Below are 11,008 nucleotides of genomic sequence, written 5' to 3'. Positions count from 1 at the left end.
ACACGGCCGGGCCGGTCTAATTTACAAGTTGTTATTATCATAATAACTACATACGACTTGATGTTTACTTGCCGATATAGTATACTTAGATTTTATGTGTTATGATCAAGTAAGAATTTATAATTAAATTTCCTATTTGGTGCAAATGTTGAACGTAATTAAATTTCCTTTTTCCGAGGAATTTAATGAAGAGCAGTAGGTACTTTCATCTTTTTTGCTTTATTTCAAGTTGAGCTACGTGTTTTTTATACATTAGGTAGCTCGCCAAGAAATAAAATGATAACACTAACAACAGACCTGTGATGCAGTGATGGTAGAGATACGATGAGTTTTTGACGTTTCAGAATAATATAAATATGGTTACTCTACAGCGTACCTACCAAACGTCACGGAAAATTATCTTATACTTTTAAACGAGCAATTCTTGTATATTTATTTATTTATTTATTTATTTAATACTGACGATCTCGGAAACCGCTCTAAAGATTTCGCTGAAATTTGTTATGTGGGGGTTTTCGGGGGTGAAAAATCGATCTAGCGTAGCCTTAGATCCCGGAAAACGCGAATTTTCGAGTTTTCATGAGTTTTTCTTTCGCGTTAGTAAACGTAAAATATGGTCGTTAATTTCGCCGCGCGCGCATCGATTTCGCTTAGCTCAGTCGTACGAGGTCGGTCTAATGTACGCAGATAGATCGTAGGTGTCAGGGTTTCGAATCCCGGCCAGAAATTAAGTTTTTGTTTTTTTTGTCTTTTTTTTTTTTTTTGTATTTATAAGTTTTTTTTTTTTATCTAAAGACGTGATATATTAAAATAGAACCGAGCGAAGCTCGGTCGCCCAGATATTATATATTGTATGGACAAAGTGCGTGTGCGTGTGGATTGAGTGAGCACCTTCCGAAAAAAAAAATATGCTGATCATTTAGTAAAAGTTCTAAAACAATTGTAAAACGAATCTCTGAATTTGTAAAAAGATAAATCAAAAGATACAGTCATTAACATGTGCTCACTCAGTTCTCACAACTACCAACGAAAACAGTGAATGTATTAATTTAACATATAATATTTATATACTAACATTTAGTAAAAATATGCCAACTTACCTCTATAAATTTTAGATCACCTAGTCACGTATTTAATTTTTTACAAATTGTTTCTTATGCTCACTCAATCCTCACACTTTTGAAAAGCCGAATTTTGATGAAAAACATAAGATTTAGACCGCTATTATATGTGTATAGTTTAGTAAAAGTGAAATGGGAATTTGTAAAATACAAAACGAACCACTAACGTGTCAGGTTTTTTTATAATAAATTTTTGTAAGTGCTCACTCAGTCCATACGTTTTGAGAAAGTTAAAAATGTAAATATCTTAAGATTTGTAGCACCACACACTCGAAAGTACTTCAACATTTAGTAAAATTTTTTACTAAATATCCACCATCTAATATTTTATATTCGTTGTCTGGTTTTAAAGATATTCAGACATAACTTTTCTCATACAAATGTATCATGTAGGGTGACTACACTATGTCGGCTCCTGATTTTCCCCGCCTTCCCATTGTCATATTGAGATTGGGGAGTTTCGTTCAATTTTGATAATAGTTTATATTAAACTAATACCATATTAATTCTCCATCTGCAAACTGTTTTTAGGTTATGTTCTTGGCCTAGTGATGATGTGTATTGTGTAATTTTTATCGACGTCAGGATAATAACCATATCGACATTCATGCATTAAAAAGGACATGAATGATAATTGGTAAGAAACAAAGAATATAATACTTCACTAGTAAGAGACCAGAAATCAGGAGCCGACATAGTGTGGTCACCCTACATCGGCTGTCCAAAATCAAAGCCTAGCAAGTGCATTTACCGAAATTTTACAGGAGAGGCAAACAAAGATTTTGTTAAAAAAAATTAGTACCAAAGACCTTTTTCTCACAAGACTTGGTTTTATATAAAGAAGTATAACTTGTTTTACAAGACAAACTGTTGAAACTAAATGTATGTGTCTATTTAGAACTTTTATGTGCCTTACTAACAATTAATTACAAAAAAATAATAGTATTGTTTCGTCAATTACAAAACAAAAAGCTAGCAAGTGGTCTTATTAAGTATTTTAAATGGTTAATTTTCGCATTATCCCGGCATTTGCCACGGTATTTGCGACGGCTCATAAGAGCCTGAAGTCCACTTTGACAACTAATCGCAAGATTTGGCGTAGGAACTAGTTTTTACAAATGCGGCTGCCATCTTACCTTCCAACCCGAAGGGTAAGTAGGCCTTATTGGACTTAGTCCGGTTTCCTCACGTTTTTTCCTTCACCGAAAAGGGACTAGCAAATATCAAAATGTCGTTTCGTGTCTGATCACATTACAATATTTGTTTGATGGGATCATAATAACAAAAGGCAACATTATTAGACAATTAATTAAATTTTATGCCTAAAACAAAAATCAGTCATCGGGTAAACAATAGACTACTTGACCCTTTTTATAGTTTGTCTTATAGCATTACTTACTATCCAATTAACGGAAAAAAATATCACTATATTTTATTATGGCTTATAAACCGCAAAAAAATATTTTTAAAGAATACGTTTACGTAATATTTCAGGCAAAAACAACATCAGCCATGTCATCTATAAATTTTCTGTGAATGAAGTAATTAATTCAGTGCGAAAACAACACTTTCTGACAATTTAAGTACGAGGCATAAAGGTATTATGTAATGTCAGCGATTGATTTGACATGAATTCTATGAGGTCACTACACGGCCGACAGCACTTTTTCCTCTGAGGCCGACAGAATTTTCGGTGGCCAAAAAAAATTTATTCACATTTTTGAATTAAAAATACGTAGACATCGTACACATTTAATAGGTACCCAAAATATTACAGAAGACAATTATTTATTGCGCCAAATTAGATATGAGTCTAGTAGCCTATTCGCCTCCAGTTTAAAGATCATCCGAAAGGTCATTAATTGGCAATCGACTCCAAAAATCACGCCTTGTTTCTGGCATTAAAGGCACTAATTTTGCAACTAGAGTGTCCTTTTTTTAACACGATAGTTTCATATGTAACACACGCCATATACTGCACATCAACAACCTGTTACAAGCACTAGGTACTACTGGCAGTTATTCCTATAGGTAGATTGGAAAGGCATAATTGTTAGAACTATTTTAAGTTGCTCCCATCGTCAAATATATTATATAAGTAGGTTAAGTAGGTACCTACGTAAAATAGATCGCAAAAATAATGTTAAAAAGCATTCCGAATGTTAATACCTCGATCCAAGCCCCATTAAAACATCACAAATAAAAAACCACAATTCAGCACCACAAACACTTTTGCGATCGCCACACACAATATTAAATAAGTATAATATCACGGGCTAAAACAACGAACATAATGAGAATGACTATCTAAAAGCAGCTGCTAAAATTCGTCTCCATCGATCACTTTTATTCATCATGCGTCCGCGCAGCAGCGCAAAGTACGACAAACTAGAAACTTCAGGTTGAAACTCGTTCCCTAAATTCGGATCCCGAACGGAACAAACGCGGGCGGGGGCGCGGGAACGGCGACCGTTTGAATTCAAACTTCACTCATTACTGACTTGCTATGTTTTATTTATTGTTATATTTGAATTCCTTGTTCAACCTTTCGGCAATTTTTTAAATTTAAAACCTAGTATGGGACAATTCCATATTCAAAAACCTAGTATGTTCCGTTTACAAACTCAGAAACCTAGTATAGCATGCACTTACTAGGTTTTTGGACTTGAAAATGTTACTTACTAGGATTTTGATTTTGATATTTGCATGTAAGATATGCACTTGCTAGGTTTAGAGGGTTCCGTAACTTTGATTCTAATTGAGATAGAAATACAGGTGTTTTTGCATTAGACGCAGCTCAAAATTTGAGGCTGATTGATTAAAAAAACGTATTTTGACAAAAAATGTCCCTTGCTAGGTTTTGATTTTGGACAGCCGACATGATACATTTGTATGAGAAAAGTTATGTCTGAATATCTTTAGAACCAGACAACGAATATAAAATATTAGATGGTGGATATTTAGTAAAAATTTTTACTAAATGTTGAAGTACTTTCGAGTGTCTGTGGTGCTACAAATCTCGTCGTTCAACAATAGTTTTACAATTGTTTTAGAACTTTTACTAAATGATCAGCATATTTTTTTTATTTTCGGAAGGTGCTCACTTAATCCACACGCACACCAAAGTGAAACAGCCCCAAAAAAAAATACAATACATCCATTTTCCATGACGATTGACGAGTAAAATGTTCTTAAGCTAAAAATTCTAAAAATGAAAGTTCTATATTGGAATATCTACAAAGTTTTGTACTCAGGGACGGAGGAGAATAGTCATCTCGTTAATCTTGTCTCGGCAATGTGAATTTCAGATTTCACACAATTAATATTGATCAAGTTCATTGTAGCACCCATTACGCAGACAAACACAAAGGTGGCGTTAATAATTAACGAGCGAACCTAAACCTGGATAATAAGGATGCTGGTCAAAAGGTACTCAGAAGGTCTAAAGGTTCTCGAGTGTTATTTAGGACTTAGGTACGCCCAATCAATTTGAGCCTCTCGATATTGGCATTGAATTATAAATTAAGGAATGCTATTCAGAACAAATATTGATTTTAGTATTACCATCGGCAATTGTTAGCTGTACATATGTAATCCTTATTACAAGATATACAAGGGCATAAAGTCTACCGATGGTTAGTTAAGAGTGTTGCTGTTAGTACCGAGTTAGGTCCGAGTCTAACATTTTCTTTCATTAAAGGGGAGCACAAAAAAACTACTACATATATAAATTTGATTTTTATCGTGCAGAAACGTCTGCGAGCGATATTACATATTTTTCCTTTCATTTAAAAATATATATATTTTATATTTATTTTAGTCATCAACTGTATCAATTGCAATACACAAAGTTTTTTTTTTTTAATTAAATGGCCTCAGTCCCATTGGTGGGACTATTTTGCCAGTGTCAAGGTTATAAGCTAATTGTTTTAGATATTGAAGTAAATATATTTAATACAGGGGGGCGGAGCCTAGGTTGGCCATACAAATAGACCACGTGACCCCCCTGGGACCTAGGCACTGACCACGTGACACCCCCACCCCCCGCCCCGGACACGAAGCTGGATCCGCCCTTGACACAAAGACATTATGTTTCTATAAGCAGAGTAATTGTGACATACCTTTAGAGATATTATGTTATTCGGAATAGTAAAGCGTCACTGGATGCTGGATGTGGATATGTTGGTCTGGCTGGCTACGAAACATGAGAAACTATTTCGTTACCAAGTCAACCGCCAACTTATTATATTTGTTTGTGGGTATTCATCACGTTACCATGGGGACGAATCCTTCAGTACGATTTATTCCGTTACAATAAGATAGCCTTCAGCGTGAGTTTTTGACGTAAGGTACAGCGTGGCAAATCTCGACTGGGGGCCAATGTAACTAATCCATTTTTAACCGCCGCTTCAAATCTCTCAAGGAAGGTGGTTCTCAATTCGTCTGTATGTTTTTTTTTTTAATTTTTTAAATGTTTGTTCCACGATATCTCCGTCGTTACAGAACCGATTTTGAATTTTTTTTTGATTGAATGTATATGCATACAGATTGGTCCCATTTTTCTCAGAACCCAGTTCTGATGATGGGATCCTGCAGAAATCGAGGGAACTCCTCAAATCTGAAAGGCATACATATGGTGATTTTTGTGTTTTTAAAGGAACAGCTTGCATTTACGTATGGAACAGTGACATTTGATGCAGTGAAACTGCTGATGATGGTCAGAATGGAACTCCTCAAATCTGAACGGCACGCTTATAGTGACTTTGGTATTTTTATAAGAATAGCATGCACTTACGTCCAGAACAGTGACATTTGGTGCAGTGGAACTGCTGATGATGGTCAGAATGGAACTCCTCAAATCTGAATGGCACACTTATAGTGACCTTGGTATTTTTATAAGAACAGCATGCACTTACGTCCAGAACAGTGACATTTGGTGCAGTGGAACTGCTGATGATGGTCAGAACCGAACTCCTGAAATCTGAACGGCACACATAAGTGTGCCGTTCAGATTTCAGTGACTTTGGTATTTTTATATGAACAGCATGCACTTACGTCCAGAACAGTGACATTTGGTGCAGTGGAACTGCTTATGAAGATCAGAACGGAACTCCTTAAATCTGAACGGCACAATTATAGTGACTTTGGTATTTTTATAAGAATAGCATGCATTTAAGTTCAGAACAGTGACATTTATTTAGTTATGTTTGTTAAGGAATATTGAGTTTTCAAGTCAAATTTTGTCAAGCTTCGATTTCTTATAATCGGATTCATGAGGAATTGAGGAAACTCCTCAAACCTTAACGGTATACGTATATTCATTTGTGTTGCCATCAAATAATTAAAGTATTAAAAGCAGTTTTAAAAAATACCTACACATTTCTACATAATAAGGCATCTTCTGGGCGAGCTCACTCCATCGTAGGCCACGTCTTTGCCTTGGGCTAGTCTGTGGCCAAGAGTAAGCCCATTTATAATAAATAAATAAATATAATCCAACATTCGCAAGTATCTTGCATCAGAACCTCAAAGGTGGCGGTTTTTTTTCTTAAAAATTATTTCACATATTACACTATAATGTTGAGTTGTACATGTAGCCACTGAACACGCCTACCATGTATAACCGGTGGACACTTTATTTAATAATGCAAACATTATAAAACATGGACTAGTAGGTATTGCCATTTCGCTGGAAATTTCGAAACAAATAGGGCAGGGTGAAATTTGAAGCGGCATCATGACAGTCAAATGTATGACACAGCCAAATTATTTTTAGCGCTTTCAGCATTGGTCCCATAATAAGTCTTGATCATTAAGATCTCAAAAGTCACTATACAAGGTTTGGACGGTCCTTTTTATTTCACCGTGTATATTAAGTACGAGTACCTACCCTAAAAGATTTAAATATCTTATTGTTCGTGCCATATACAGTAGTATTATTATTTCACTATATTAGTTGAATTAAAAAAAACCGGCCAAGAGCGTGTCGGGCCACGCTCAGTGTAGGGTTCCGTAGTTTTCCGTATTTTTCTCAAAAACTACTGAACCTATCAAGTTCAAAACAATTTTCCTAGAAAGTATTTATAAAGTTCTACTTTTGTTTTTTTTTTCATATTTTTTAAACATATATGGCTCAAAAGTTAGAGGGGGTTTAGACAGTTTTTTTCCTTTAGGAGCGATTATTTCCGAAAATATTAATATTATCAAAAAACAATCTTAGCAAACCCTTATTCATTTTTCAATACCTATCCAACAATATATCACACGTTGGGGTTGGAATGAAAAAAATATCAGACAGATCTGTGTATGGCCCCACTAACTCCGACTTTTTACATGTAGGGGGTACCCTAATAAAACATTTCTTTCCATTTTTTATTTTTGCACTTTGTTGGCGTGATTGATATACATATTGGTACCAAATTTCAGCTTTCTAGTGCTAACGGTTACTGAGATTATCCGCGGACGGACGGACGGACGGACGGACGGACAGACAGACATGGCGAAACTATAAGGGTTCCTAGTTGACTACGGAACCCTAAAAAGTAAACGATTTTTTTCTGGAATTCGTTATTTCTTGTTATTCCAGAGATAGCGTAGAGAAAAATAATATACTAAGTAATAGGTAAGTACTTTAATGAGTTCCATGTAGGTATGGGTAATAGTAAAATAAGAATAATAAAAGTTAGTCGTCTGAATTTCTGCTTATTTTGATTATTTTATTATTTGATGCGAATCCTGGTACTTATTTTATATTCTACATGTTCATTACCTGTTTACTGCATGAGTATTACACAACAGAGGTGACATTTGATATACGGTAACCTCAAGTTTATCATAAGGATCTCTTAATAATCATTACATTATGTCATATAACCAGCCTCGGAATGAAACGGCGGCTATAAAGTCTTGCATCCTTTTCAAGCTTATGTAGTCTGAAAGGGACGGATGCTGGAAGTGGAAATAATCGCGTCCTAGCCTGAGGATGTAACTCAAATATTGCACAATAAGATAAAGAGGTTTGCTGCATATGAACGTTGTGAGGAGATCTCAAGCAAATAGCATCTAGAATATTATATATTACGTATTTACTTGCTTGGTTGGTTGCCCTGCGACCTCAAGGAAGTACGTAGGTGCACTCGTGGAGTGACGTCACGGTGAATTCATTTACTTTATATCTTTCTCTTTGACTTATTATGTTTAATCATAACTACTGTCCATATTTTTCTTCTAATTATGTGGTGCTTTATTTTATGCACTGCATAAAATATTTTATTTTAAGTATAGGAAACTAGTCTCACATCGCTAATTCTTATGCGCTGTCATTGCTCTTACTTGATATGTGTGTGTGCCGAACATTGCTGGTAATATTTATTTGTTTTAAATGTTTATGAAGTCAAAATTTTCATTCATTAAAATTAAGTTATGGCATTGCTAAATTAAACGACCGTGTTAGGTTGCGCTCCTTAAAAAAGTCCACTTGTTGGTAACACACTGTATTAGTTCGCTTTATACGAGTAAAGTTTTTCAGATATTAAGATTTTTTTTTCCATATCAATCAATCAATATCTTTACCTCTATGAATGTGGACGTGCAAGGTATAGCGAAAGCAAGCTACCCTCAGTATTATATAAGTGAATAATAACATTACGGCAAAGTACCTCCTCCCTTCCTGCCCGCGGTTCATTATATCAATTTCGTTTTGGTCACATAATTATTAATGAAGCTGACCTAATAATATTATCCCTTACCCGTAAAGTATCACGACTAAATAAACCCTTTTATCTGTTCACTCATTGTTTTCTCAGGTAACTGAAAGGTAGGTGAAAAGCAAACCTCGTTTGAACCCTATTTAAACTTTTGTTGTTAGCATTATTGGGTTGGATAGTTAGATAGTTACCTAGTCAATAATACAATTTTTCTTAATATTTGAAAATATGTTACGAATTAGGTTGTTTAGTTTTCCATGCTAGCATTTTCGCTCCTGTATCGTCTTAATACTCGTACCTACATATTTACAATTTGTATTAACGATTATTTGTTTCGCTGTTGTATTATGTACATTTTGTCCGTAGTACTATTTACATGAGTAAAATATTCATACAGAAACTAAGCACTACAGACTAAATAGTAGTTTAGTTTAATAATTATATTTTAGATACGACTACAAATTGCGTTATACCTGAATATTAGATTATTCCACAAACTTCCTTAATTTATCTTAAATAGTTGCTCCTAAAATATGTAAGTACTTAACATATGTTTAATTCGAAGCTGTGTGTATATTTAATGTAAATGTTACCTATGTTGCTAAAATCGTGCTTTATGATAATTATGCCCAAACTGGCGCAATAATAACAAAGATCCACCCAAGCTATCTTAACACGAACATGTATCAAGTTCATGAACTTTTTGACACTGTGGGAAAGTACAAAGTTTTTGAAGGAAATCAGGAATTGAGATAAAACCATTGATTTACGTATTATTTCCTAAAAACGGGTCTTACAGGCACCAAAATTGTCAGTGCCACATGTGAAAGTAAATTTTGAATTCACCGTGCCATCAGTAGTCTCCTCTTGACACAGGATTCAAACTATAATAAAGTACCTTATTTATTTATGATAAATTGACCTTTATTATACTTTTCCCCTCACTAGCTCGGAAACACGTGTTTTGTCCTTTAATACCAGCGGGTAAAAACGCATTTTATCCACTAGTGGGTAAAGTAATTTGATCTTGAATAAAGTCAAATTAACTGCTTTAAAATTGATAAAAGTAGGTGAATCTAGTAATAAAGATGATTTACAACCTGTTAGAACTACTGGAAGCAGTGATAAACGCATTTTTTGCATTGTAGTTTCCTCGATATAGGAGGGGAAAAGTTTTGTGTTACACTCGGGTGCAAATGTATTTTACTTCTCGTGTGTTAAAAAACTCGCAAGTTCAGGATTCTATTCTCGAACCACTCGCTTCGCTCGTGGTTCAACTATAGAATCCTTTCACTTGCTCGTTTTTCAATTCCACACTCGGCGTTAAAATACAACTTTGCCCCCTTGTATAACAAATAACTATTAAGTGGTAAAATATGTTACAATGAATGATTCATCAACATGAGCATAAATTCGTCTTTTTTTTTTTCATGTCCGAAGGTACGCTTTTCTAAAACGTTTTTATCTTATTCAGATACATTTTCATACGAGCCGTGCAGTCGAACGCAACTAGTGGCTACCAATCGCGCGCATGTAGTATTTAACATTGTGGTTACCACGTCTTTTTAATACTTTATTATAAATGATAGTCACTAAAAGTGACATTCACTATACGGATAAAGTTAACAGCACCTTAGAACAAAAATTAATTACAGTTTCAATATCGAGTACATATTCTAAAACGTAAAACTTATGGTATTTTGCAGCTTAAGAGCTATTGAACTCGTCACTCAAACTTTTTTATACTAGTATCATTCAACCAAGTCACAACAAACGAGAATATTCAATTGAAATAATTATGATGGGCCTATCTTTACTTTTGAAATCTTTGGATAAAGCGTTGTAGATCGTAAGCACGAACAACTCCGTTCTGACGTAAGCGCTTAGACAAGACGGAATGAGAAAAGTTTTCCTATGACTAGTTAGTTATGCGTAACTTGACTATGTCATTAAAAACTTTAACAAGATACTCGTACCTTACTTTAAATTTCATTGAAGTCGATTCTGTAATAAGAATGAAGTCACAACTAGTTCGTTACAGACCAAAGTCTCCATCCACGCTAATTCATTTTACTTGCACAAAGTTGATGGATTTGGTGAGTCAAACTTCCTAGCCAGTGACAGTGGGTTGCGCAGCTTGCGCTACGGCACGCGGCAACGAAACGTTTCTTGTCTCTCTGT

The sequence above is a fragment of the Leguminivora glycinivorella genome, chromosome 1, assembly GCF_023078275.1.
Source record: "Leguminivora glycinivorella isolate SPB_JAAS2020 chromosome 1, LegGlyc_1.1, whole genome shotgun sequence".
Lineage (NCBI taxonomy): Eukaryota > Metazoa > Arthropoda > Insecta > Lepidoptera > Tortricidae > Leguminivora > Leguminivora glycinivorella.
Note: the sequence above shows the minus strand (reverse complement) of the source record.